At 37.1% G+C, this 27,324-nt stretch overlaps 1 long non-coding RNA gene across 1 annotated transcript in view; it reads left to right on the forward strand.

The window, feature by feature from the left end:
* Nucleotides 1-27,324, forward strand: part of LOC123612059 (uncharacterized) — a 339,122-nt gene that overhangs the window by 238,081 nt on the left and 73,717 nt on the right. The window contains exon 3 of the long non-coding RNA XR_006719220.2: nucleotides 21,890-22,003. This is a non-coding gene — a long non-coding RNA (uncharacterized LOC123612059). The remainder of the gene's footprint in view (nucleotides 1-21,889; nucleotides 22,004-27,324) is intronic.

Raw genomic sequence — 27,324 nt, forward strand, 5'->3', positions numbered from 1 at the left:
CCTTTATTCAATTAACAGCTTCATGCATCTTGTTCTTGATATGGATTACATGACTTGACACTGCACCCAGGAGGGAGTTTTTTTAGGAAAATGTCTTCTGTGATCAGTGCTACATTACAATGCCTGTTGGTTTCACATTCTAACAGGTTTCTTTCTTTTCCTCAATGGATGAGGGAGGACATACCGAAGGCTGGAATGTGAATGTCTAAAACCCAAAATAACTTGTCAGATTGAACCTCCAGCATCGTAAATCAAACTCATTAGCCGCATCTGATAAAGCTTATCTGCCTCATATCACTGGGGAGGTGCTTGCTAGCAGGGCCTTTGCAGAGAGAATTTTCCGTAGATACCATCATTAGAACTCAGTGAACTAGCCATCCACAGGAGCAGCTTGCAGCAGTGGCTTCCCTTTCATAATTACAGAAATGATTACAGTAGCAAATATTAAAAAGAGTGCCGTTATGCATAATTTCTACAACACGCAATCTAATTTGCCGGCAGTACAAACAGTAATAAAAGCATTGCCCAGTGAGGGGACAAAGTAATTTTCAGTCACGATGCCTAAAAATAACATACAAGTTTTCTTACAGCTGGATTCATTGTTAACACGGTTTGCCTAGCATCCCGCTTGAGGGAGCTTAATCAAGACCTGGGCGATAACCATGTTAGCTAAAGTGTGATGCTAATGGATTTTTCACACAAAATAATAGGACTTCTGGTTTTCTTGAAAAGCTACAGCTTTGGCAGAGGCCATCCATGGAGGGTAATAAAGTCTCAGAAGGAAGGCACCATTTCATTTGTCTTTTGAACGCCCCATTTTCCTCCCTAGCAGTTCGTGCTCCTCTTGGCTCTCACCTGTCTCTACTTGTCATTCTGCTGATTTGTGTCCATATCAGATGCCCCCCCCCACCCATCATAGTTCAAGCTCTTGGAAGAGATTATAACTGATTCATGTTCTTAATCTCTCCCTCCCCAGAGAGTCCCACAAAGTGAATGTTTGTCAAATTAAATTGGTGGACCTGGGATGTCAAGTTATTTAATATAAATAAAATATTACTCAGAAATGTCACAATAAAGAAAACATAATCTGCAGTATCTGAGCCCTGATGAAATTGAGTTTTTTTCTTTAAAGCAGTAATTCTCAGCACTGACAGGTCATTATGTCACCTGTAAGGCTTAACGAAAAACCTAGCTGCTAAGTACCACTCCAGACCATGTAAATCAGAATTTCTAAGAGTAAGATATGGGCAAAGGGATTTTTCGAGCTCCCCCAGAAAAAGCCAGGATTGAGACTCATGGATTTAAAAGGTATGAGTAAAAATACACTGAGCGTGTGAGCATGGGAAATGTCTGATGTGCTAGGGAGAAGACATAGCTTCCTGTGCTGTGTGTCTTTGGGCATGTGCTTCATTCTCTGGGCCTCTTTCGATTCCACTGTAAACAGAGAGGAGTTTATTATATACGCAGTAATCCTTGAACTATTTTTCGTAACAAAATTACATAAAATACATAGCAGCATCCATACCACCAGGCCAGCACCCCACACCGTAAGCTTACTGAGTCTTAGTTCCCAACAGTGGTGCCAGGAGTTTTAATTTTTAAAAAACTCTCAACCACTCTTTAGACAAGAATGACAGGACAGGATGACCTTTGTGGTTTGCTGTTAGAGGACAAGATAAGCAATAGGAAGACAAAGTGTTTTCAAAAAGCATTTTAGTTCAGATCTTGATAGCTTAACGTCATTGTTCACCACAAGGACGCAGGACTCCTTGGAGAAATTGGCTGAATCTAAGGCAGGGGAAGATATTACCCAAGATGAACTTGGAGCATCGTGTAGGGCCAGAAAGTAATGAAGTGATCAGAAAGCAAAATCATGTGGGCATGCCAAAGGGAACAGGGGCCAATCTGGAAGAGTCCCCAGTGGCCAAAGGTGAAAGAATTTGAACAACACACACACACACACATACACACACACATACACAAAGACATAGTATTAGATTATAACACAAAGTATGAAATAAATATCCATGACATATTGACATAAATGTTTGAATAAATAAGTGGGGACAGAAAAGACAAATCTCCCTTTAAAAGGAATTCCAAATAATTTATGTAGGTATTTCCTCCTCTAGGAAGCGAAGCATAACTCCCCCTGTCTTCGGTGTGGGCTGCACTTACGACTCCTTCCAAAGAACAGTATAGAAAAGAAAAACAGTCACTTTACAGTGAGAATCATGGCAGACACCACCTTAACTGGGTCATCATGATTAACATCCCCAGTGAGGAACCCCGTCACTGTCACGTATCCCCTGATAGGATGACAGAGAAGGGCATTTCCTGTGCCCTCCCTCCCCAAACCCACAACCCCAGTCTGATCATGAGAGAAACATCAGACAATAGTCCAAAATAATGCAGCATGGTATCTTGAATTGTGTCCAGAACAGGAAAAGGACATTTGTGCAGAAACTGGTGACATCTGAATAGTCTATACTTTAGTTAAGAGTAGCTCACCAGTGTTAATTTTTAAATGTTCACAAATACATCCTGGTTAATATAAGATGTTAATATCAGGGACACTGGATTGTGGAAACATGGGAACTGTCTGTACTATCTGTATGTATCTTTTATGTAAACCTTAAAAATTTATATAAAGTAAAACTTTATTAAAAATTGTACACAAAGAAATAAGGCAAATGTAGGCATGAAACAAAAATATAATTATAAAAATTTCTTATCTTTTGATTAAAGATACTTAAAATTTCTTGAGACATAAAAACTGCAATTTCCCTGTAGGCTTGGTCAAAATTAAATATATATTAAATAAATGTATATTAATATATTCACATTTAATGTGTTATGTATTCCACTTTTTAAAATAACTTGAACCTCTCATTAAATCAGTCTGGACATAAAATCGCCAGATTGAGTTAGCAAAGTGTACATTGTACCCGATGTGGCACCAGAGTGCCTTCCTGACTACTTCCCAGGAACCACTTAGTGGGAGGCACACTTCCTCATTTAAAAAAATACAGGGGGGTGGGTATAGTTCGAGTGGTAGAGCATATGCTTAGCATGCACAAGGTCCTGGGTTCAATCCCCAGTACCTCCTTTAAAAGTAAATAAATAAATAAACAAACAAACAAACAGACCTAATTTACCCACACCCTCAAAAGAAAAAAAGAAACCATGTCAGGTGCAACCAAATAAGAGCCCAGAGGAGTGTCAGTTCTGTGTGAACTCACCGTGTGGCTGCCGTGAGCTGTGAACACTGCATAATGATTCACACAATTCATTTTTCTTGAGGCCTAAATCCTATCCCAGAGCAGAATAATTCCCATGCTTACTAGTGGACGTTTTTTTGTTGTTTTGTTTTACTAAGTTAAAATTTGTCCAAACAAAATGGAAATCTCTTAGCTAAAGATGGGATGTTGAAGTAAATTCAAATTACAAATTCCAGTTGCCGATTTTTTTCTGGTTTACTTCCTAAATGTATTTGGAAAGCAGCCTTTCCACTCTTTTTACTTGCATCCAATCTCAAGTCTTCTCACAGGTCTCTCTCTCTCTCTCTCCATAATGTTCTGCTTTTTCCTCTCATCTCTAGTACATCCATCTCACTCTACCCAGAGTGGTCCATTCTAAGTTGCACATATGACCTTGCCCCTTCCCTTGGTACAACCCTCTTAAAGCTACCTGCTAATTATATGTTAAGTTCAGATTTTTCATATGGCACACCAATTTCCCACAGCATAACCCCTCCTCACCCTCTAGAGACTCTGAAAAGGAAGCAACAGCCATATCCATCAAAATAGGTTATGCTTTAATATCACTAAAGTACTTACTTCCTGTACACATCATACAGCTATGTGCTTTAGTATCTCTCCTCTTGCTGTTCCTTTTTTTTCCCTTCTTTAATTTGTAAATTTCTAATTATATTTCAATAGTCTTTGAACGTTTCCTCTCTTCTGTGAGGTTGTCCTTAACAATACTTTTCCATCCTTCCTCTTTCCCTTGCAAACAAGCATTGCCTTATTTTTCTCCTCTGTGTCACTCTTGAATATACTGCTCTTTAAACATTCATCATAGCACTTTTCACTCTGCAGTGTGCAGCGTTTTTCTTTCCACTAGATAGTAAGCATGTTTGTTTAAAAAGTATTTAACTGTATTGATTTACAATATTGTGTTAGTTTCTGGTGAACATTTTCAGATTCTTTTCCATTGTAGGTTATTACAAGATACTGAACATAATTCCAGGTGCTATACAGTAAATTATTATTGTTTATTTTATATATAGTTGTGTATACCTATTAATCCCATATCCTTAATTTATCCCTCCCCTTCTCCTGTCCCATTTGGTAGATATAAGTTTGTTTTCTATGTCCGAATCTGTTTCTATTTTGTAAATAAGTTCATTTGTGTCTTTTTTGTTAGATTCCACATATAAGTGATAACATATAACTTACATTTGTCTTTCTGCCTGACTCATTTCACTTAGTATGATAAATTCCAGGTTCATCTGTGGTGTTGCAAAGGGCAATATTTCATTTTCTTTATGGCTGAGTAGTATTCCACTGTATACATGTACCACATCTTCTTTATCCATTCATCTGTCAGTGGACAGTTAGGTTGCTTCCACGTCTTGGCTATTGTAAATAGTGCTGCTTGAACATTGTGGTGCATGTATCTTTTTGGATTAGAGTTTTCATCTTTTCTGGATATGTGCCCAGGAGTAGGATTGCTGGATCACATGATAACTCTTATTTTTAGTTTTTTTTTTTTTTTTTTAAGGAACGTCCAGACTATTTTCCATAGTGGCTGCACCAATTTACATTCTAACTAACAGTGTAGGAGGGTTCCCTTTTTTCCACAATTTTTTCGGCATTTATTATTTATACACTTTTTGACAATGGCCATTCTTACTGGTGTGCGGTGATACCTCACTGTAGTTTTGATTTGCATTTCTCTGATAATTAGCAATGTGGAACATCTTTTCATGTCCCTGTTGGCCATCCTTATGTCTTCTTTGGAGAAATGTCTATCAGTCCTTTGCCCCATTTTTTGATTGGGTTGTTTGTGGTTTTTTGATATTGAGTTGTATGAGTTATCTGTTTATTTTGGAAATTAAGCCCTTGTCAGTCACATTGTCTGCAGATATTTTCTCCCATTCTGTAGGCTGTCCTTTTGTTTTGTTTACATTTTCTGTGCAAAAGCTTGTAAGTTTGATAAGGTCCCATTTAAAAAAATTTTTCTTTTGCTTTTGGAGACTAAGAAGATATTACTATAATTTGCATCCTAGAATGTTTTGCTTATATTCTCTTCTAGGAATTCTATGGTGTCATATCTTATATTTGTCTTAAGATATATTTATCTTATATTTAAGCCAGTTTGAGTTTATTTTTGTGTGTGGTATAAGGGAATGTTCTGACTTCATTGATTTATCTGAGGCTTTCCAGCTTTTCCAAAACCGCTTGGTGAAAAAACTCTGTTTTCTCCATTGTATCTCCTTGCTTTATTTTGTTGAAGATTAATTGACCGTAGATGTGCGGGCTCTCCATTCTGTTCCATTGATCTGTATGTCTGAATTTATATCAATACTTTGCTGTTTTGATTATTGTAGCTTTGTACTATATCTAAAGTCTGGGAGGTTATGATTCCAACTTTGTTCTTTTTCCTCAGAATTGCCAAAGCATTTCTGAGTCTTTATGGTTCCATAGAAATTTTAGGGTTATTTGTTGTAGTTCTGTGAATAATACCAGGGGTAATTTAGGGATTTTATTAAATCTGTAGATTGCTTTGGGTACTATGGCCATTTTAACAAAATTAGATTTTCCAATCCAAGTGTGTGAGGTACCTTTCCATTTCTTTGTATCATTTTTAATTTCCTTTATCAGTGTTTTGTGGGTCTCTGCATATAAGTCTTTCACCTTCTTGGTCAGATTTATTCCTAGGTATTTTTTTTCATGCAATTTTACAGGAGATTTTTTTTTTTTAAACTTTCTCTTTCTGATATTTCAGTGTTAGTGTAAAGAAATTTTTAGTTAGTGCAACAAATTTCTTTATGTTAATCTTATATCCTGCTACCTTTCTGAATTTATTTATCAGTTCTAATAGTTTTTGTGTGGAGTACTTAGGGTTTTCTGTATAGAGTATCATGTCATTTACATATAATGTTAGTCTGACCTCTTTCTTTCCAATATGGATACCTTTTCTTTTTCTTGTTGGATTGCTGTGGCTAGGACTTGCAATACTATGTTGAATAGAAGTGGTGAGAGTGGGCATTCTTGTTTTGTTCCAGATTTTGCTGGGAATGCTTTCAGCTTTTCACCATTGAGTAATATATTGGCAGTAGGTTTGTTGCAAATGGCTTTTATTATGTTGAGATATGTTCCCTCTATACCCACTTTTGCAAGAGTTTTTATCATGAAAGGGTATTGAATTTCATCAAATGCTTTGTCTTCATCTGTTGAGCTGATCATGTGGTTTTTGTCTTTTCTTTTGTTGATATGGTGTATCACATCGATTGATTTGCTTATGTTGAAACTTTCTTGTGATCCTGGAATGATTCGAACTTGATCATGGTGTATGATCCTTTTTATGTATATTGGATTTGCTAATGTGTTGTTGAGGATTTTTGTGTTTATATTCATCAAAAATATTGGCCTATAATTTTCTTTTTTGGTAGGATCTTTGGTTTTGGTATCAGGGTGATGGTGGCTTTATGGAAAGACTTTGGGAGCATTCCTTCCTTTTCAGTCTTTGGGGAGAATCTGAGAAGGATAGATATAGTTCTTCTTTGTACGTTTGGCAGAATTCCCCAGTGAAGCCATCTGGTCCTGGGCTTTTGTTTGCGGGAAGTTTGTTGTTGTTGTTGTTGTTGTTGTTGTTGTTGTTGTTGTTGTTTTTCTTACAGAATCTATTTCATTTCTAGTGATTGGTCTATTCAAATTATCTGTTTCTCCTTGATTCAGTTTTGGCAGACTGTATGTTTCTAGGAACTTATGTGTTTCTTCTGGGTTATCTATTTTATTGGTTTATAACTGTTCATAGTAATTTCTCACAATTTTTGAATTTCTGTGGTATCAGTTTCTATTTCCACTTGTTCATTTCTTATTTGGTTTATTTGTGTTCTCTCTCTCTTTTTTTTCCTCCTTGTGCCTGGCCAGAGGTTTGTCAATTTTGTTTATTCTTTCAAAAAAACAGTTCTTGGTTTTATTGTGGGTTTTTTCCTATTTTTTATCTCTTTTATTTATTTCTCCTCTGATCTTTATTATTTCCTTCCTTCTGCCAAATTAAGTTTTGCTTGTTCTTTTTTTCTAATTCTTTTAGGTGGTAGGTTAGGTTGTTTGAGATTTTTCTTATTTTTTGAGGAAGGCTTATATCGCTTTGAACTTCCCTCTTAGGACTGCATTTGCTGCATCCCATAGATTTTGTATGGTTGTGTTTTCATTGTTGTTTGTCTGAAGGTTTTTTTTTTTAAATTTCGTCTTTCATTTTATTGTGGACCCATTGCTTTTTTAGTAGCATATTGTTTAGTCTCCATGCAATCATTTTTTCCTAGTTTTTCTTTCTGTGATTGATTTCTAGTTTTATGCTGTTGTCAGAAGATGCTTGAAATAATTTCTATCTTCTTAAATTTGTTGAGGCTCATTTTGTGTTTGAGTATGTGATCTATCCTAGAAAATGGTCCATATATGCTTGAAAAGAATGTGTATCCTGGGTTTTTTTTGTTTTTTTGGTTTTTTTGGATTTAGTGTCCTATAGATATCAGTTAAGTCTAACTCTTCTGTTGTGTCATATAGAGTCTCTATTGCCTTATTGAATTTCTGTCTGAAAGGTCTGTCCATTGATGTCACTGGGGTGTTAAAATCTCCTACTATTGTTTTTCCATCAGTTTCTCCTTTCATGTCTGTCAGTATTTGTTTTATGTATTTAGATTCTCCCATATTGGTTACATATATATTAATGAGCATAATATCCTCTTCTTGTTTTGATCCTTTTATCATTATATAGTACCCTTCTTTGTCTTTCTTGATGGCCTTTGTTTTAAAGTCTTTTTTGTCTCATCTTATTACCCACACTTTGTTACCTGAAATATCTTTTTCTGTCCCCTCACTTTCAATCTGTGAGTATCCTTTGCACTCAAGTAGGTCTCTTATAGGCAGCATATTGTAGGTTCTTGTTTTATCATCTAGTATGCCACTCTCTCTTTGGATGGGAGCATTTGGTCCATTGACATTTAAGGTAATTATTGATAGATATGTATCTGTTGCCATTTTGAACTCTGTAGTTGGTTTTGTATTTCTTCTTTGTTCTTTTCTTTTTGTTCTTCCTTTTGTGATTTGCTGGTTTTCTTTTTTGTTATGCTACAGTTCTTTTCTTCTTGGTTTTTATAAATCTAGTCTATGTTTTTGATTTGTGGTTACCCTGGCTATCAGGTATGTTAATCCATATTTATACCTGCTTGCTTTAAACTGATAGCCGTGTAAGCTCAACACACTCAAAAAGATGTATATTTTCTTACTCCCCTTCTCCACATTTGTGATTTTAATGCCCTATTTTACATCTTCATGCTTACCTTTTTTCTGTTCATTGTAGTTGTAATCACTTTCACACAATTTGATTGTTTTTTTAAATCTGTGTACTGGTTTATTTAAGTGATCATGTATCTTTTTATATATTTGTCTTTCCTATTGTGATACAGATTCTTTCCTATAGATTTTTGCTTTCCTATAGATTCTTTCTTCTTTATATTTAGAGAAGATCTTTCAATATTTCTTTTAAGATAGATTTTGTATTGCTGTATTTTAGTTTTTGCTTGTTTGAGAAATTCTTTATCTCTCCTCTTTGAAATGATAATCTTGTTGGGTTGAATATCCTAGGATGCAGGTTTTTCCCTTTCAGGACTTTGAATATATCCTGCCACTCCCTTAAGGCCTGCAAAGTGTCTGTAGAGAAGTAAGTTGATAACCCTTTAGGGTTTCCTTTGTAACTGACTCTTTGTTTTTCTGTTGCTGCCTTTAGAATCATCTCTTTATCTTGAACTTTTGCCGCTTTAATTATGGTATGTCTTGGAGTAAGTCTCTTTGGGTTTATCTTGTTTGTGACCCTTTATTTCCTGTACCTGGATATCCATTTCCTTTTTTAGGTTTGGGAAGTGTTCAGCTATAATTTCTTCAAGTAGGTTTTGATTCCCTTACTCTCTTTTCTTCTGGGATTCCTATTATGCACAGACTGGCACCGTTTATATTATCCCAAAGATCTCATATGTTGCTTTCATATTTTTTTTATTTGTCTCTCTCTCTGCTTTTCTGATTGGGTGATTTCCATTATTCTGTCTCCCGGATGGATCACTTATTCATTCTGCATCATTTAGACTGCTATTTATTGCCTTTAGTTTGGTTTTTATCTCAGCAGTTGAATTGTCTAATTTTAATTGTCTGCTCTTTATAGTTTCTAGTTCCTTGTTACAGTGATCTGCATTTCTAACAATAGTCTTTCTTAATTCCTTCAGCATTTTTATTACCTCCCTTTTGAACTCAGGTCTTAGCAGATGAGAGAGGTCTGTTTCCTCATTTGTTCTTCCAGGGGATTTCTCTTGTTTTAATTGGGAGTGGCTCCTCTGCTTCTTTATGTTACTTATATTTCTCTGACTCTATGAATTTATGGGAAACAGTTATCCACTGTGGTCTTGAAAGGTTGTTTTTATGTGAGAGTATCCCTGTGTAGCCTGTGTGAATTTAGTATTTTTGGTGTCAGGGCTCTTTTTGGTATGGATGACGGCCATATCTTTCCTCAGTGTGTGCTGGCCTTTGTCCTCTTGTTGGGGGTGTGTTTGGTGCTGTGATGACCAGAGCCTGTGCTGGATGTTTTGGTGGGCCTCCTCTTTGCTCTGTGGTTGTCACAGCCTTGTTGAGGGCAGAATCTGATCTCAGTTGTTGGAGTAGAAGCCCCCAGATGTGGTTCTAAGCTGCAGTGTGAGGTAGGTGGGACTGGAGTGCTCTTAGGGAAAGGAGTTGCTGTGTGTTCCTCTCTAGCTGTCTACTGGGACATGCAACTCTGTTACATTGCCCACCACCTGATGTGTGTGCCCACAGAATCAGACTTATTTCCACTGTATTAGTGCCCATAACTGGCTTGTGTATCAGCCCCACCTGCCTTTGTTGTGTGCATGTTCACAGTGTGTGAGCCCTCAAAGCCTGCGGAAGCCACATCCTGCTGTGAGCAGGCTTACAGGCTTCAGTGGCAGATCCACCCCTGCCCCACTCTTCAGACTGATAATGGGGCTCCTGTACTAGACCATGCTCCATCCATCATGTACCCCCAGTTGCAGCCTGGATTACACTCCAGGCCTTTATGTTGTTTCTGTGTAGTACAACCAAGTCCTCTTCCCGTTTCTGCCCACTGAAGCCCGAGATTCAGCACCCAGCCACCGCACACACCAGCAGGCGCCTTTCCAGGGCTGAGAAGTGTGGGGACATGGCAGCTGTCAGCACTGTTGGTACAGCACTCTATCCTGCCTGGTAGCAAGCCAGCCTGTGCACACTGCTGTCAGATGAATTCCAGGCCCCTGCAGCTCGCTGTCTATCCTGGTGGGCCTCCCAGTTGGCAGTGGAGGTTCCCAGGGTGAGGAAGCCTTTCCTCTTTCACAGCTCCCTCCCAGAGGACAAGTCCTGTCTCGAGCCCCCTCTTTTTTTTTTTTTTTCCCCTTTAGTCCTATTTGGTGATGTGGAGCTCTTTTCTTGTAGCTTTAGTTGTATGAGCTCTTCTGCCTACTTTCAGTTGGTATTCTGTGAGAATTGTTCCAAGTGCAGATTTGTTTTTGATGTATTTGTAGGGGGAGTTGAGCTCTACATCCCTCTTCTCCACCATCTTGATCTCCCTAGACTTTAAGCATCTTATTCATCTTTGTATCTCCAGGGAAGAACACAGGGCCTGATGTACAGAAGAGACTAAATAAAAATTTTATTGAGCTGCTCTAAACAGAAATTCCTGTTTATTTAAATTAAAATAAATATTTTATCCCTCAAGGGACTTGCTACTTACTTTGAGTCACAGTGTATCTGCAGGGCTAGATACAAGTATTACCCCTCTTCATACACATCCTCTCTAATCAACAGTGGTTCAAATCTATCACCTGCCAACTTTTCTCACTTAGTGTCAATCTCACATTTTTGTCTCTACCTGAATGTCTGAGAGAAATCTTAAATAAATCCGTTTTTAGAATTCTTTTTCTGCTGCTTCTGTTACACTTGCTTAAATGAGATCTTCTATATTCTAGGCTTTGTGCTGTGAGTATACACAACCAAGGAAGATCCATTCTTGACCTCAGGGAGTTTACAGTCATGATAGATTACACAGAAGAAGCCATCCTGTGTGATGGAGCAAAGCGCCAGATGCTCCCGGGAAACAGGGCTCCCAAATCATAGGTTTCCCTGAGAAGATGGCACTTGAGCTGGGATTTGAAGGATCAGTGGAAATTACCTGCCTGAGGAAGGAAGTGAAAGGATAGGGAAGCACCTGAGAAGGGACAGCAAGTGAAGGTGGTGGGGGCAGGAAGTAGCTTAATATGTTTAGAGATTTTAAGGCAACTGATACACATAGGATGAGGGATGCATATGAGATTGTGCAGAGAGACTAAGTCAGGGGTAAACCTTGAAGGCCCTTGCAACTAAGTTTAGGTGTTTGAATTTTAGACTGACAGCAACCTGGGAGCACTGAAGAATTTTAATCACATTCATGTATTAGAAAGTTCTCTGCAGATGTTCAGAGGAGGATGGAGAAGAGAGGAATAAGGCATAGAAAAGGAAGATAAATTATGTGGCAGCTGCAATTATCCAGGCAAGAAGAAATTGGGACATGAACAAAAGAATTTGCATTGGGTGTAGAAAGTGTGGAATCCAACCAAAAGTAGAATTTAGAGCACTTGTTGACTAGGGGGTGGGTAGACAAGAGGGGTCTGAGATGGCTCCCAGGTTTCTGGCTTGGACAGTGAGGTCAGTGGTGATGCATTTTGAAAGACGGGATACAGGAGGAAGAGCAGGTTTAAAGAAGACGATAATGTTAGATTTTACACATCTTTGGATTAAGGCCCCTTGAAGCATTCAAGCAGAAATGGCAGTTGGATACTTTCTAGCATTGGGCAAGTGGTCAAATGAAAAATAACTCTTTGAGAAGCTATGCATTTAGGTAAAACTCCCCCAAAATAAAGTATGGGGTGGGGGAAGCTAAGGACGGAGATCAAATTACTACCAAGATTTAAGGAAAGAAAAGAGAAAAAGGAACCCTATACGATTAGTGAGAAACCACAAACAGAAGGTGAGGGAAAAGCAGGAGAGAGTAGTAGAGTGGTATCAAAAATATAAACATAAATAGCAGTTTTGAAAATGGAAGACGTGTGATCAACAGTGTTAGAGACCCCAGAGAAATTAAGTTAAAAACTATTCTCCATTGATATGATGTTTTTAATAACTATTTGCTTGGTTTGTATAAAAAACTTAATAGGTATTAGATTTTTGAGATGGGGTTTAATTTGGTATATATAATGGTCTCTGACTAAAGACAGAATTAATGTCATTACTTTATTCAGCTCACTATAATGGAAGACTTAGTCATCACAAAATGCCTGGTATTCCCAGTGTTGGTAAGTGAGAAATCATTTAATTTCCAAATCCTGATTCCTGTGTATTGAAAAGGTCTCTGCAGAGGCTGAGAGGGGAACATACTTAGTTCAAAACATTGTACCACTGGGATATACCCTCTTCTTTTTTATAACCCCACTTCAGACAGGAAATCTGCATTCTAGACCCCAAATGTTACTAACTAGTTGTGTGCACTAGGGAGATTACTTACTGTCTTAGGACGTTTTTATTAATTGTAAATTTATGGGATTAGGCTCTTCTCCTACGGATAAATTAAGATAAATCACGGTCTGGAAGAGCTAAACCGTGCTTCCTTATTGGTCTTCTCCACTAAATTTTCACCAGGCACACACATCCTTTCTTAGAGATTACTTCTCACTCTTGGTGGGAATGGGTCATTTTGTCAAACCTTTTACATTGTCTGCCTTCTAAAGGCTGGTTTCATCTTTGCTTTACTTTTTCTGCCTATTCTGTTAGGCAGAGCTCCTTCTTCCTCTCTGCTCCCCAAGTATAATTTGCAAATCTCTATTGTATCGCATTTGTTATATTTCACCCATATTACAAGATGATGTGGTCCTTGAGGCACAGACTTTAATTATCTTTGAGTGTCCCAAACGTATAGCACATATCTGACACAAACTGATGTTGAGTAAACATACCAGAATTGTTCAGGCAGAGGAGTCAAAGATATCATGGTGTCTTCTGATCAGCTGGGAGAGACATGTCTATCTCAGTTTGCCCCAAACTCTGAACGGAACTGAAAGCCTATGGCTCTGTCATTGTGTACAGGGTGAAGAGCTCATGTGGCTTGGGACTCTGTAAATGGTTTCCAGAGAAGCTTTATTGGGAAGTTGTATTTAATTAAATGGCAAGACGGAATCACCAGCAGTGAGAACCTGGAGGGCAGCCAGTATATCCACTTTGAAGCAATGCATATTGAAGCATAACTCTTCTGGGTAGGATACGTGAGGAGACGGATGATAACAGAATACTTAAACAACTGCCGGTTGATAGGCTCAAAGGCAGCAGGAGGGATGCTTTATTAAGTGCCTACCACAGCACAGTTACAAACGGCAGAACCACCGTGCATACAGAGAGCAGTGGTAGCAAGCTCGCTTACCTGGGGAAGGTCTGAAAAGCGCTGTGAAAAAGCCCAGATCTTAAAATGAGATCTGCCAGGCTAAGCAAAGGCAGACTTGGCATGCCTGTGGTATTCTGAGATTGCTCATCTCCTGATCAGTTCTATGGGAGCTTAGCTGGTGGACGGATACCTTTTTATGTACAGTGTTGTGCATTGCTGTGCCAGTATCGGGCTGTTCATAAGTGTTATGGACAATGATATATTGATTTGTTTTATAAGCCATCATATATAAATGGGTAGTAAACTTTATAGTGTGACTTTCAGATAAAAAATGGATACCAGATAGCTATGTCATGTGAGATGTAAACTGTAAAATAGATTTTTTAAAAAAAGAATCACTAATATCTAATTCTTGATCTTTTCATCAGATAGGATTTCATTTACTGATAAACTGAAATAATCTGACCTCATTTCCTCTCATAAATATTCTCAGTATCTCAGGTCTATTTTGGTTTTAATTGGAAATCTAGTTACAAATATCTAGTTCTTTAAATGTGTGTAGCAAGATATAGTAGGTTTAGCTCCCATTTATAAGAGGTATTCTGGTTAATCAAGCTATCAGGTAATCTTCCTTTTAGAGAAATTTACAATGATAATGGGAGTTTTCTATAAAAATCTTTAAAAAGTGAACCATCATTAAAAAAATAAGGTCGATACAGAAATAAACATAGTCAAATAATTTATTATATCTTGAGCATCTACCATATGCAAAAGATTAAGTGAAGAAAAAATGTAAGAATATTAAGAGAATACATGACATCAGTATTAAGTAGGGAAGAAAAAGCTGGGGACGTAAATAACTGTGGTACAAGAAGGAATAGGATCTTTGTGACAAAAACTGTAACATATTGCTGAATGAATAAAGTATATTCAAGTTACAGTGATCATTGGAGGGAGTGTAATTAGGAATTAGGCAGCCATTGTTAGTTGACCAAATTTTCCAAAGCAATGCACAAGATTCTTTGGTAAAGTACAGGCAAAATATATGAGACTTACCCCTCAGAGATGAATTTATCTTACAAGGCCCATTTTAATGAGTAGACTCTCCAGAAAGCAGTCTTGATGGTCTAGGATTACAGGAAACAGTGGGCAGATGCTCTGGTAGAATCTAAACAAAGTTGACTGAATACTACTTAAGCCAAAAATTAGACTAATTTCTGAGTATTATCCCCGAACCTTGTCCTGTATGCAAGTAGTTTAAGGAAAAAAAAAAATCATTTAGCAGAGGAAGAACAAATATGTGAACCTTGGTACCCTGACTGGATATGAATTGAATATTAATAAATACAAGGAACTTAATATGCTAGAGCTGAGTACTGTACAGGCATACGGCAATAGGTGAGATTCCACTTGGGATCATTGCGTATCATTCTCTCCCATTTCTCTGTGTCTCAAACCGCACTTTGTGAAGGAAAGTACCACCCAGCATTAATGCACTTGCCCTTTGAGTCTAAGGATCCATGGATGTTCAGCACTCAAAATCAAACAGGGAACATTTTCTTTTTTTGTTATTTTCAAAAAATGGTGACTATTCTACCGCTTCCTAAGAGCTACTCAGCAGCAGATAAAGACTCTTTCAGACCGGTGGAATAATAATTACCACTTCTAATCTTCTGACAGCCCTGCCTGCAGCTAAAAGGACTGGCAGAACTCACTTTCTGGCTGCAAGGTAGGAGGTTCTCATACCTGTCAATACTCAGGCTGTGCTACATGACAACCCACGATCTTGAAGCAGCCTGGGAAATACGTTCAATAAAGCAGATGTTTTTCTATGTAATATGAAACACCCAGAAACATCAAAATACTATCAAATTAAGATAGTTTTTCCATGTGTAGACCCCTGCACTCCCATCTCAGAAACACCTGGGGACTTGCTAAAAATATTGGTTTCTAGGTTCCATCTCATTTTTACTAAGTCAAGTATTCCAAAGGCAGAGACCAGGAAACTGAAAATAATCTACTTTAAATGTGTAAGTTTGAGAATCCCTTATCTAAGTTGGGAGGTGTCCTCATGGAAAGATCAAAAATACACAGAAAATAACTGGACAACTTAAATAGTGTTGACCACTAAGGATATCATACATGAATTGTGTGCCAATAGCAGGCAGTTAACATTTCTTGAATATTGTTCACATAGAACAGTGCTGCATTGTTCATTGTTCTACATTGTCCATATAGAAACGACTCCCTAATGACACTGGATAAACCAGATTGAGAAGGGCTTCCCGGGAGACTCATGCTTATGAAATAGAAGCACTGTCAGACCAAAGGAATGTACTAGATGGTTTCCTCACATTAACATGGTTAATTACTACATCAGAGCCTTGGGTCCTTTGTAGATAAAAAGAAAATCTAGAAATAATCCAATACTTTACAGAAGCTGCCTTTTGAGACAGCTGGAGCTCACTTGCTGGGCGTCATCTCTGTCTTCTTAATATCCTACTTTCATATCCATTCTGGAGCCATCAGCTCTAAGAGGTGGCATATGACTGTTGCCTGATGCAACTTTGTGATTGATTCATAAAGAGTATATGGAGCACTGAAATGTGAAACTTCACAGTGTTTCTAAGCTACTTTTGAAAAATAAAACTTCAAAGTATTTCCAACTATCCAGGAGTAAACTTTCCTCACAACACGGAGAAACGGGAAGTGGAGACAGGTGCGTACCTCATCGCATTTCAGCAGAGCCACACTAGGTAAGGACTTTCTGGGCGATGCAAACTTGGTGGAAGCCTGTGCACCCCAGCCCTTCAGAGAAAAGAGAAAAGGTGTCTTTAGAGTGAAAGCTCCCCCTTCTCCGTTCCTTGAGCAATGAGTAAAGTTTTTGCTTTGCTATGTTGAACCCAGTTTTGTTTCATTGACATTTGTGACTCCAAGGCAAGGACTCGTTAAGGGGTCACCGAGTTGGTAACAAAAACAGTAAGGAACTGACACAAAATAGATTCATAAACCAAAGGAAAAGAATAGAAAGCCCAGAAACAAACTCACTTATATACAGTCAAATGCTCTTGACAAGACTGCACAGTGGGGAAAGGACAGTCCCTTTGACAAATAGATTTGGGAACATTGGATATCCATGTGCAAAAGAATGAACTTGGACCCTTACCTTACACCATCACAAAAATCACCTCAACATGGATTGAAGACTTAAATATAAGACCTGAAAGTATAAAATTCATACAAGAAAACGTAGAGGAAAAGCTCTAACATTGGTATTGGCAGGGTTTCTTGTATATGACATGAAAACACAGGCAGCAAAAGCAAAAATAGACAAGTGGGACTACATCGAACTGAAAAGCTCCTGTGCACCAAAGGAAATAATGGAGCAGAAAGGAACTTATGGAATGGGAGAAAATATTTGCAACTAGTAATAGCCCATAATAGGTTAATATCCAAAATATATTAATATATTTGCAAATGTATACTTACAAATGTATTAATATTTTACCATATTTATAAATATATTAATATTTAATATATAATAATAAGGAACTCCTACAACTAAACAGCAGAAAAACAAATAACTTGATGTAAAAATGGACAAAGGACTTGAACAGGCATTTCCCCAAAGAAAACAAACAAAAAGCCAGCAGATATTTGAAAACATGCTGAATATTACTAATCATCAGGGAAATGCAAATCAAAACTATGAGATATTATCTCACAGCTGTTAGAATGGTCTTTATCAAGAAAACAGAAAATAACAACTATTGCCAAGGATGAGGGGAAATCAGAAACCTTGTGTACTGTTGGTAAGAATGTAAAATAGTGTAGGCACTGTGGAAATGAAATTCCTCAAAAAAATTAAAAACAACTACTGTAGGATCTAGCAATCCTTGTTGGTATTTATCCAAAAGAATTGAAATCAAAATCTCAAAGAGATAATGACACTCCTGTGTTAATTGTGGCATCAAAGAATGAATGGATAAAGGAAAATTGATATATATGTATAATGGAATATTATTTAGCTTTATAAAAGAAGGAAATCCTGTCATAAGCTATAATATAAAAAAAACTTGAGGACATTATGCCAAGTGAAATAAGTCAGTTACAGAAGGACAGGTAATCCATGATTCCTTTTATATGAGGTAGCTAATTAAATCCATAAAAGCAGAAAGCAGAATGGGGGTTGCTGTTCAGTATAGGAACATTTTATTCGTGCAAAATGAAAAAGTTCTAGAGATCTGCTTTACAACAATGCTTTACTGTATGCTTAAAAATTTGCGGAGAATAGATTCCATATTATGTGTTTTTACTACATTAAAAAAAAAAAAAGTGGATTCTGTAGTCCCCAGTTCTGCTGAATACGGGGCGGTTAAGTGGTGTTCAAGTAGATGATCAAGGCCTGCGATAAAGGGTATTTTCATTTTTTATTCTTATATAATAATATTTTCTCAATTAAAACAAGCTTGTATTCATGTATTACTTGTGTAATATGGAAATAAAACAACATGGTTCCAGTTTTTTGGAAAATGGATTACTTCCAGAGTTACTGGTCCTTTCTAGCATAGTAGGCTTTACTCCTCGGGTCAGTGAGACAACATGGGGAATCTGCTTATTGGGTATGTTTTGGGTGCATCCAGGAATTGAGGAAATCGCTAATAAGGGCTTTTACAGACTCACTTAGTCCACTGTGTTATAAATTTAGGCCAAAATTTTGCTTATCTCTTGACTTCCATAAGCATCCTCTCTGATGGGTAGGCCACAGAAGTGTTTCATTTTCCAGGGTTTATCTTAGTTCAGAATCAACATCTCACCCTAGAAAAGTCTATTTTCCTCTTCCTTGGGTACAATCAACTTGGTAAATAACTGCATGGCCCTTAGTAGAAGGATAGAAAGAAAATTACTGGATACACATAAGGCAACAAGTGCTGGCCTCTTCTTTGTGCAAACATTCCAGGGCTATGAATTGGCTCAAGTCTTAGAACTGGAAGAGAGGCTGCGATTCTATATCATGAAGCAAAACTGTTCTCTTTCTACTAAACCTTTCATTTTTCGCTTCTGTAGATTCAGGAGGATTTCATTTGTTAATTTTCTAATGTGAAATCAATTGTCACTCCTGGGATAAACTCAGCTTGGTCATAAATTATTATACCTTTCACATCTTGCTAACATCTTTACAGTTATTTTCATCTATGTTCACAAGTGAATTGGTATGCCATTTTTATTCACAAAATGATCTTGTCAGGTTTGGTACCAGGATAATGCCAGCTTCATTACATGAGTTGAATAGTGTTTCCTCTTTACTTATTCACTAGAAGAAATTGCAGAGATTTTGAATTTTTTCCTTAAATATTTGACAAAACTCTGGAGGAATCTACCTAGAGCTTAATTTTTCTTTGTGCAAATATTTTTTGACTAATTTAGTTTCTTTAATGGTTGTAGGTCTGTGAACTTCTGTATTTCTTGAGTTAGTATCAGTGATGTTAATTTTTCTAAGAATATGGTCATTGTATTTGAGTTTAAAATGTACTGGAATGACATTTTTCATAACAGGTTCTTTATTACTCTTAATATGTGCAACACCTACTGTGTCTAAATACTAAATTCTGACATTTAGTCATGTCTCCCTTCTCTATTTCGCTTCTTCAGTTTTTCCAGAGCTTTGCTAAAATTATTAGTCATTTATAAGAAACAACTTTTGACTTTGTTCATCTCCTCTACTATTTTAGGTTATTTTCTGTGTAATACATGTCTCTTATTTTTGTTATTTCCTTTCTTCTACTTTCTCTGTATTCACTTTGGATGTCTGGATAGTTATTGAGAAATATATAAATGTCTCTATTCTTTCATTCCCCTTACTGGTAACATTTACAAATTTATATAATTCAGATGTGTGCATGCTAACATTTTTTAAAAAGCAGTCTAAAGTATGTGGTTCTCTTTTTGTGATTTCTAGAAATCAACAAGGAACGGCAAGCTGTGTAACCTTTGTTACACAGGCAAATACATTTCACTACATGGTTGCTTTGAGATACCTAGGAAAGCAGACCAGCAACTGGAGCTTATAACTATAGTAGATTTGGTTGGAAAACCTTAATTATTACTCTGTTAGCTTCTTTTGTTTATTTTATTTTTTTTTTCTGTTTTTATCAGTTCATCAGCCTAGCACAGGTGGCTCTGGCAAGGCAGCCTTAGTAGCAGATAAAACTGTAACCTCAGGTCTTTCCTAAGCATGTCCTATTAAGTTTCCAGCCAGGCAGTGAAAATGAGCTCAGGGGCAAGAATCAGATTAAAATGTGGGGCTCTCAATCTATTAAAGGTAGAGTGAGAGAGGCCAGTAGATTAAGGACTATGGTATTTAAGAATAAAAAATCTTTTGATGAGATTTTTTGCTGATAATTATGTGTAGATAGAATTGGCTAGAAGCCTACTCATTTCTTTTGTAAGAAATTTTATTTCCAAAGACACACAAGCTACCTACAAAGGCATGTCATTTTTCTAACCCTACAGCAAAACTCTGGCCTCAAACCTGTACTATCATGATGTGGACTGCACAAAATATCCAGCTTCTAAAAAGGACAATACTCTCCAATGTTTTGATTATGAAGGATAAGGACAAGGAAAGTCCCCCAAAGGACAAAACCAAGGACCGCAGTGACAGTATATAGGGGCATTGTCATGCACTGCGTATGTGTTAATGAAGGAACTTAATTCAATGACAAAACAGATTTTTCACCAGTCCTGCCCGGAGGAGTTTGATGGTTACTGTAATTCAGTGACTGGGAGGAATTTCCAGTGCTTCCTCTCAAAAGAGAGTTTTAAGAGCATTTGTGCTATTCCTTTTCCACCGTTTTAGATTGATGTTGAGGTGGGAAAGTCTCATTTTCTTTTATGTTTTACTGTTGTGAACATGATGAGCCACATCAAGATGAATTATTTCCTTTGGAATATTCACTTCCCCTACAAAGGAGAAAATTCCGAAGTTGCATCCAGTGCAAAGGCCACCTCTGGGTGCTGTGCGGTCCTCTCCATCGAGTCTTGGTGTGACTCCCCATGTTTTGGTTTGATGTGTGGGAAAGGGAATTTGGACTTCCAGGGGAGAGATAAGCAGTGGACTGTGGCAATGTTACTAAGTCCAAACTCGTTCTGCTCTCTGCACAACAGGCCAGTAAATCAGGAGATGAGATCTTGGGGCAAGGAATAACAACTTTATTTGGAAAGCCAGCAGATTGAGAAGATGGCCGATTAATGTCCTAGAGAACCATCTTACCCAAATCAGAATTCAGGCTTCTTTTGTACCAAGAAGGGGAGAGGGTGTGGTTGCTCGTTGCAGACTTCTTGGTGTTGGAATCCTTTGTTCTTGCCACTGTCCACATAGGTCAGATGTTCTCGTAATCCTCCAACAGGACAAATGTTATTCTTTGTTCTGCAACTTTTTATCTCTATATGAGTGGGAAAATGTTATACCCTTAAAGGTCAGAGCCTGAGAATAGGCTATCCTGTATATTTCAGGCTATAGGTGACATTCTTTTATAAAAGATGCAGAACCAGGATGACTTAGCACAGCAAACAGAGCACAGGGTTAGAGCTAAGGAAACTGATGTAAAATGGAGTCAGATTTGTTTTTCTCTGTTACAGCAAGACTGATAAATGCCCCTTTAGAGAGCCATTGTACCCTTTTATAGTAACAGAATTTTAGTGAGGCATACGGCTGCACAGCTGTAAAGGTAATTCCTAGCTTCCTCTGTATCAAATGTGCCTGTGCCCTGGCCCATGGGTTCTAAGTCAGAGTAATCATAGCTTATGGGTTGTGCCTTTAAAAGAAGCATCGTGCCTGTCCCTGCCCTTTTTCCACACTTTTTCCGTCTGGTTGGCTGAATGTGAGTGGCTTAGCAGGAGCTGAAGAGAAGTTATCTGAGACTGGCAAGTATGTAATGAGGATAATTTAGCAACAGTAAATAAAGGGCCTTGGCCCTTAATACAATAAAATGACCATACAAGCCCTAGACCATTTATTTTGGACTGCCAGTGAGGGATATACAAACTTCTACTCTGGCCTTCATTACAAGACATGAATCTATACCCTAACGAGTATAAGACTAATGGAAATAATTATGATGTCAATAAGCTGTAGCTGAAAAGTGCTTTCTCCTTCTTTTCACACATTTAGGATCTTAATATTTGAACTTTGAACAGCATTTGAAGTTATTGATGAAGTTCAACTCTGCTCCCTTTTGATGTGAAACAGATACAATGTTGAGAATCCCCAAGGTGACTCCTTATGGTAAGTGATATGTCCACTGCGTTTCTTTCCCTGGCATTAACAGTTCCCTGATACTATTTGAGTTAATGTTTCAGCGGTTGTTGTAGTTATTGTTTTCTGCCTTATCTCCCTGAATTTAGTAAAATCTCTGCACTCCTCCTGGTACTGAATATGATAAATCACATTACAGTCAAGCTATCTGGAAACTACACCGCCAGCATTTAAGATAATAAATTCCACAGCAAAGCCCTTTTCTCATCTCCCACTCATCTTTTTGCCTTTCTTAGTTTATGGCGAGTTGGAAATAATATTGCTTCGGTGTTGCGATTGCAGAGGATACAGAAATTCAAACTGTATGGTAGTTGATAAAATAAATTTAATCAGGAAAATGAGAAAATATCTTCATATAATGAACTTTTAGATAGCTATAGAAAGATAATCTGTGTGTTTAGCTGGGAGAAGAATATCTAGATTACTGTACTAGACCAGCAGAAGAAAATTTATTTTTTTCTTTTTGGATTTTTGAATTACACGTGGAATTTCAAAACTCTTGTCCTGCAGAGGCTTCTCATACATTTTAGTATCTGATGATCCTATATGTGGTTTATTCTCTGCTTCCAAGAACATTAGTACTTTTTAGATAGATGAACAAACAGAGTTATAAAGCATGTATAAGGTCATATTTTGATTACTAGAGAAACCTGGACTAAATTTTTGAACCATTGCTCAAACCAGTTTAATTTCATTTTCACTGCATTGTATATGCCAGGAAAATTTCTGTACTGTATATGAAGAGTTATTTTGCATGACTCCCTGATTTTTGCATTTTTCTTATCCTATATTTTAGTTGGCTGTTTTCCCTTTTTTTTTTTTTTTTTCCTACTCAATCTAATCTTTTGGCATCACGTTTTTTGCCTCCAGGTTGTATATGTGAATTGTACAGCTTATCACATTTGGGGTATGTGCACATGGTAAATTCAAACCACTGAAACTCATTGAGCATGTCATTGTGAAGTGCTATAAAAGAGGAAAGGCATAAAGAGATTATTCCTGGCAGCAGTAAGCCAAGTGGTCCTTTACAGATGTGTTCTTTGTAGATGTTACATAATAAATGTAAGAGGCTATCTGTGTATGATAAATGGGTGATAAATTAAATGCAGTAAATTAAAATGAGGTATTAACGTCCTTTAAATAAAGAGGAAGCCTGTTTTATAGCCAATCAGCTTGTTATAGATTGAATAACATTAAGGCATCAATTCTCTTTTTCCTGAGCATACAGCATTTCCTTTGCTATCTTTTCTAGAATTTGGCTCTTCTGAAAAAGTAGCCTGATTGTAGGCTTTTCTTTATTCTTTCCCAAAATTAAGCTTTCTTGCTCTATACTGTCAAAGAAAACAGTTCAGTCTTTTTCCAGCTTTTTTCTATCAGTGCTTGAGGAGAGATACATGTTCTCACAAGCACCAGTCAAACTAGAAAGAGAAGAGTTTGCCAGTAGCTCAATGGATCAGTCAATACTGTACACTTTTTCAAATTTATGGTATGTTGAAGTATTAATAAGTAATAATAATAATAATAATATCATTATTATCTGTAATAATAATACCACTAGTATTACTATTTCATAAATGTCCAAACAAATCAACATGATGAGCCTTTCTGACACCAAATATTTGCTTTATTCATTATCTGTTCCTGCCTTTCCAGTAAACATTCAACCACTATTTATAAGATCTACTTTTATGCTTCTCAGCTGCATTTGTAAATAATAATAATAATAATAATTAATAATAATAATAATAATAATAATAATAATAAAATTATAAAATACTTTACCACTGATTAGCTAGGTAAAACTCATCATTTTCTCTTTCCTGAATCTGAGTCTGCTACTTTTTAAACCGCTACCATTGTCTTTTAAATCACTGAAGACTAGAAAACTTTTGAATGTTCTGTTTCTTTTGAGATGTATCTATCTATAGCTACACACACACACACAAATATATATATATCTCCCTTCCCTGACCCCAGGTTTTATTCTGATTATGTGTGCTAATTTCTCAAAATTCTCTTCCCTCCTTGTTTGGTGAGGTTCTTTGATGTCTACTTCTTCTTTTTATGCTGAGACTTTATTTATATAAAGGTTCAGTCAAAACTATGTAAGCATCCTGGATGATAGAAATACACAAGATTCTAGAAGGATTTGACCACTTCTTTTTTCTCATCTTGCAAAGGTAACTAAAAGTAGGTCCTGTAGTTTCTCACTACCCTTCCCCAACAGAAATTCTCTACCTCCAGTTCTGGCTGTTCCAGCTCCTGTTCTGACTTCCAGATTATTCCTCCCATCTCCAGTTTCTCCCCACTCTTATCCATTATCTTAGGCACCCAAGTGATTTCAGAATACAGATCTGATCATGTTACTACTCTGCTCAAGCCCACATTGCCTTCCGTCTCCTCAGCATGGGTGCTCAAGGTCCTTCACCATTTGACGGCAGCCCACCTATCAGCCTCTTTCTTGTCATTCTTGTCTGTTAGGTTGGGATCATGTTGTGTCTACTGTTCTTTGGGGAGGTCTATTTGGGAACCTTTTGAGATAAAGAGGAACCAGTGACTACTGTTTTGATTCTTAAATTAATAAAGTGCCCCTCTCCTTCTTCCATCAATTCCCATTAAAAAATTAAAGAATGTGTCAAATTTTAGGACATCTCCAGCACCATAAACTTGATTGTGGCAGAATTACCTAGATCAACTGTTTAAAATACCATAAACATACATAAAAACAATTATTTCCATCTTAAATTTGGGCTCCATGTGTTTTTTTTAATTGCATTTTAAAATTCAAAGAAAATAACCTGTGTTTGATGCTGTTATTCAGGAACACACATGCATGTACACGCACGCACACACACCATTTATCAATGCTTTGTTCCCTCAGTTACCTCCAGAGTTATTCAACTGTGACTACATTAGATAATTAACTTGAAAATACCTCATTTGGCATAATTTTTTAAAGTATAATATTATTCAGAGAGAGCTATTTTTTCTCTAGAGTTTTGCTTTAATAATACTAGATTTTTGGATAAATGTTGACTTAAAAAGCCATGAATAGTATTGCATTGGGTATCTCTGTTTCTTCAGTGTCTAGGACAGTGTCACATAGGAAAAGGTGTTAAGTTGACATTTCTGAAAGGCAGATAATTCACTATAATGCAGCCAGAGGTAAACTAACATGTTAACTTTCAATCAACTGATCATTTACTGTGTGTAAGGCATAAGAACGGTAGAAAAAACAATGCTGCCAGCCAGATACCAAGGTCCATACTGTCTAGAGAAGAATAAACTTATACATGTAAAGAGAATAAATGACAAGTGCCCATGAGAGTGACAGAGTTATCCACTCATGAATAGTATAATAATAGTAAAAATAATGATGATTCCTACTTACTGAGTGTCTACTATGTGCTGGGATCTGTGGTAAGCTCTTCCAGCACTGTATCTTTGAATCTTCATAGAAACTCTAAGGCTTGAACTACTATTACCCCCATGTTGCAGACTGAGAAAGATAAGAAGTTATGTATACACTGGCCTTTATCCAGCTGGTAGGGGGTAGAGCTGGCACTGTTTTTTTTTTTTTCCTGAGTTTATAACTTCATAATACTGTAAAGGGAGAGTTTGCTTCTATCAGTGGCATCACTAATATGGTGGAATTGAATAATGACCAGAATCAAATATATTCACTATAAAATAAAATATAAAAAAATATAATTTTTATATACCAGAGCACTATTAAGACAGCTTCTGTGTGTTATCAGCTCATAGGAAGAAGGTGTTTTCCCCAGGGATTAGAGTTCACCTTTGGGTAGAACTGGCACTCAGCCAAACTTATTTCTACAGTGTTTTGAAGTCTTGATGTTTTAAGCTATATATAGCATGAACATTGATAAATCGAGTGTGGCATATGCTTGAGATTTCAAGTTTTAAAAATACATCCTAGATAATTTAGCAGGATTAAAAAAAATAAAGCACTGCTCCTTTATATTACAGAAATTGCCACGGTATGTTTCAAACCACAATTCCAAAACAGCATGAGCATACACGAACATGTGACTAGCTGAGTGCATAGCATACATGGCACAGGGTGCACACGTGAAGATCTACTTTGATAACTGAAATATGTTTTGAGTAAACAGCAAACAGTGTATCTTAAGTTGTCATTACTGTGGTATCCAAATGAAAGGATATTCATGAATGGTTATGCAAATTTCAAGAAACACATTCAAAATGCAGTTTGAAAGCAGTGTGCAAAACATGAAAAGATTTCTATTTCTTGTTTTCTGAGCTGAGTTAATCTACTTGTATTTCAGAAATCTAATATTTAAGGAGGAAGAAACTGGTAATTTAGTTGTCATTGGCACAGATATGATGACAGGAAATTCCTATAAATATTTTTAGTCAATTAGGGTTGGCCAGGAAGTTTGAAAATTTACAATACAAACAGAACAATTCATGGGGAAAACGACAAAGAAAATGGATTTTCAAACCATGAGACAGAACATAAATTAAAGGGATAGAACAAAGGAAGATGAGATTCATTCACTCGTTATTCATCCAATAGATCTTTATCAAGCACTTTACTGTGCAAGAGACAGCAATGGACAGTAGCCTCTGCCCTCATGGCACTTTCTAGTGAGGGGTACAGAAATTTTAAGACTAATAGTCCAATTCATTATTTAATGACAATTATGATAAATGTTTTAAGGAGACATTAGAGTGAACTATGGGTGTAATAGAGAGCTTGATTGAGCGGGTGCAAGAGAATGGGGTCAAGGCAGACGCATCAAAGATAGATTCATTAATGAAGCTACATTTCGACCGAGGTCTGAATCATCAGGGCAGTGAATTAGCGAATGAGGCGGGAAGGTGGGTACTTCTGCGGTGTGCAGTACAAGGGCATGCAGAGCTGTGGTGGGCGTGACGTGGTGGGGTGATGATGGCAACAGACCCTCTAACACTTGGGCAGTGCTGTCTGTGTGCCAGACGCCGTGCTAAGGGCTGAACCTGCAGTTTCTCTTTTACTTCTCATAGCAACACCCTAAGGTCAGTTTTATTATTATCTCATTTCAAGGGTAAAGAACGGAGGCAGAGGATCTTGCTGCTGATCTGTGTGAGATCCGGTTTGGACCGAGGCCATGTGATTTTAGAGACTAGGCTCTTGACCGCTGTCTACTCAGATGACACAGTTACTTGGTATTGGCCAGTATCTCTGTGAGCTTCTACATCGAGCTGTTCCATGGTGTAGTAAGGCAGCTGTCGCAGAGCTGAGCGTGGTTTATGGTCAGGTGACA

This window comes from Camelus bactrianus, chromosome 15 (assembly GCF_048773025.1).
Source record: "Camelus bactrianus isolate YW-2024 breed Bactrian camel chromosome 15, ASM4877302v1, whole genome shotgun sequence".
NCBI lineage: Eukaryota > Metazoa > Chordata > Mammalia > Artiodactyla > Camelidae > Camelus > Camelus bactrianus.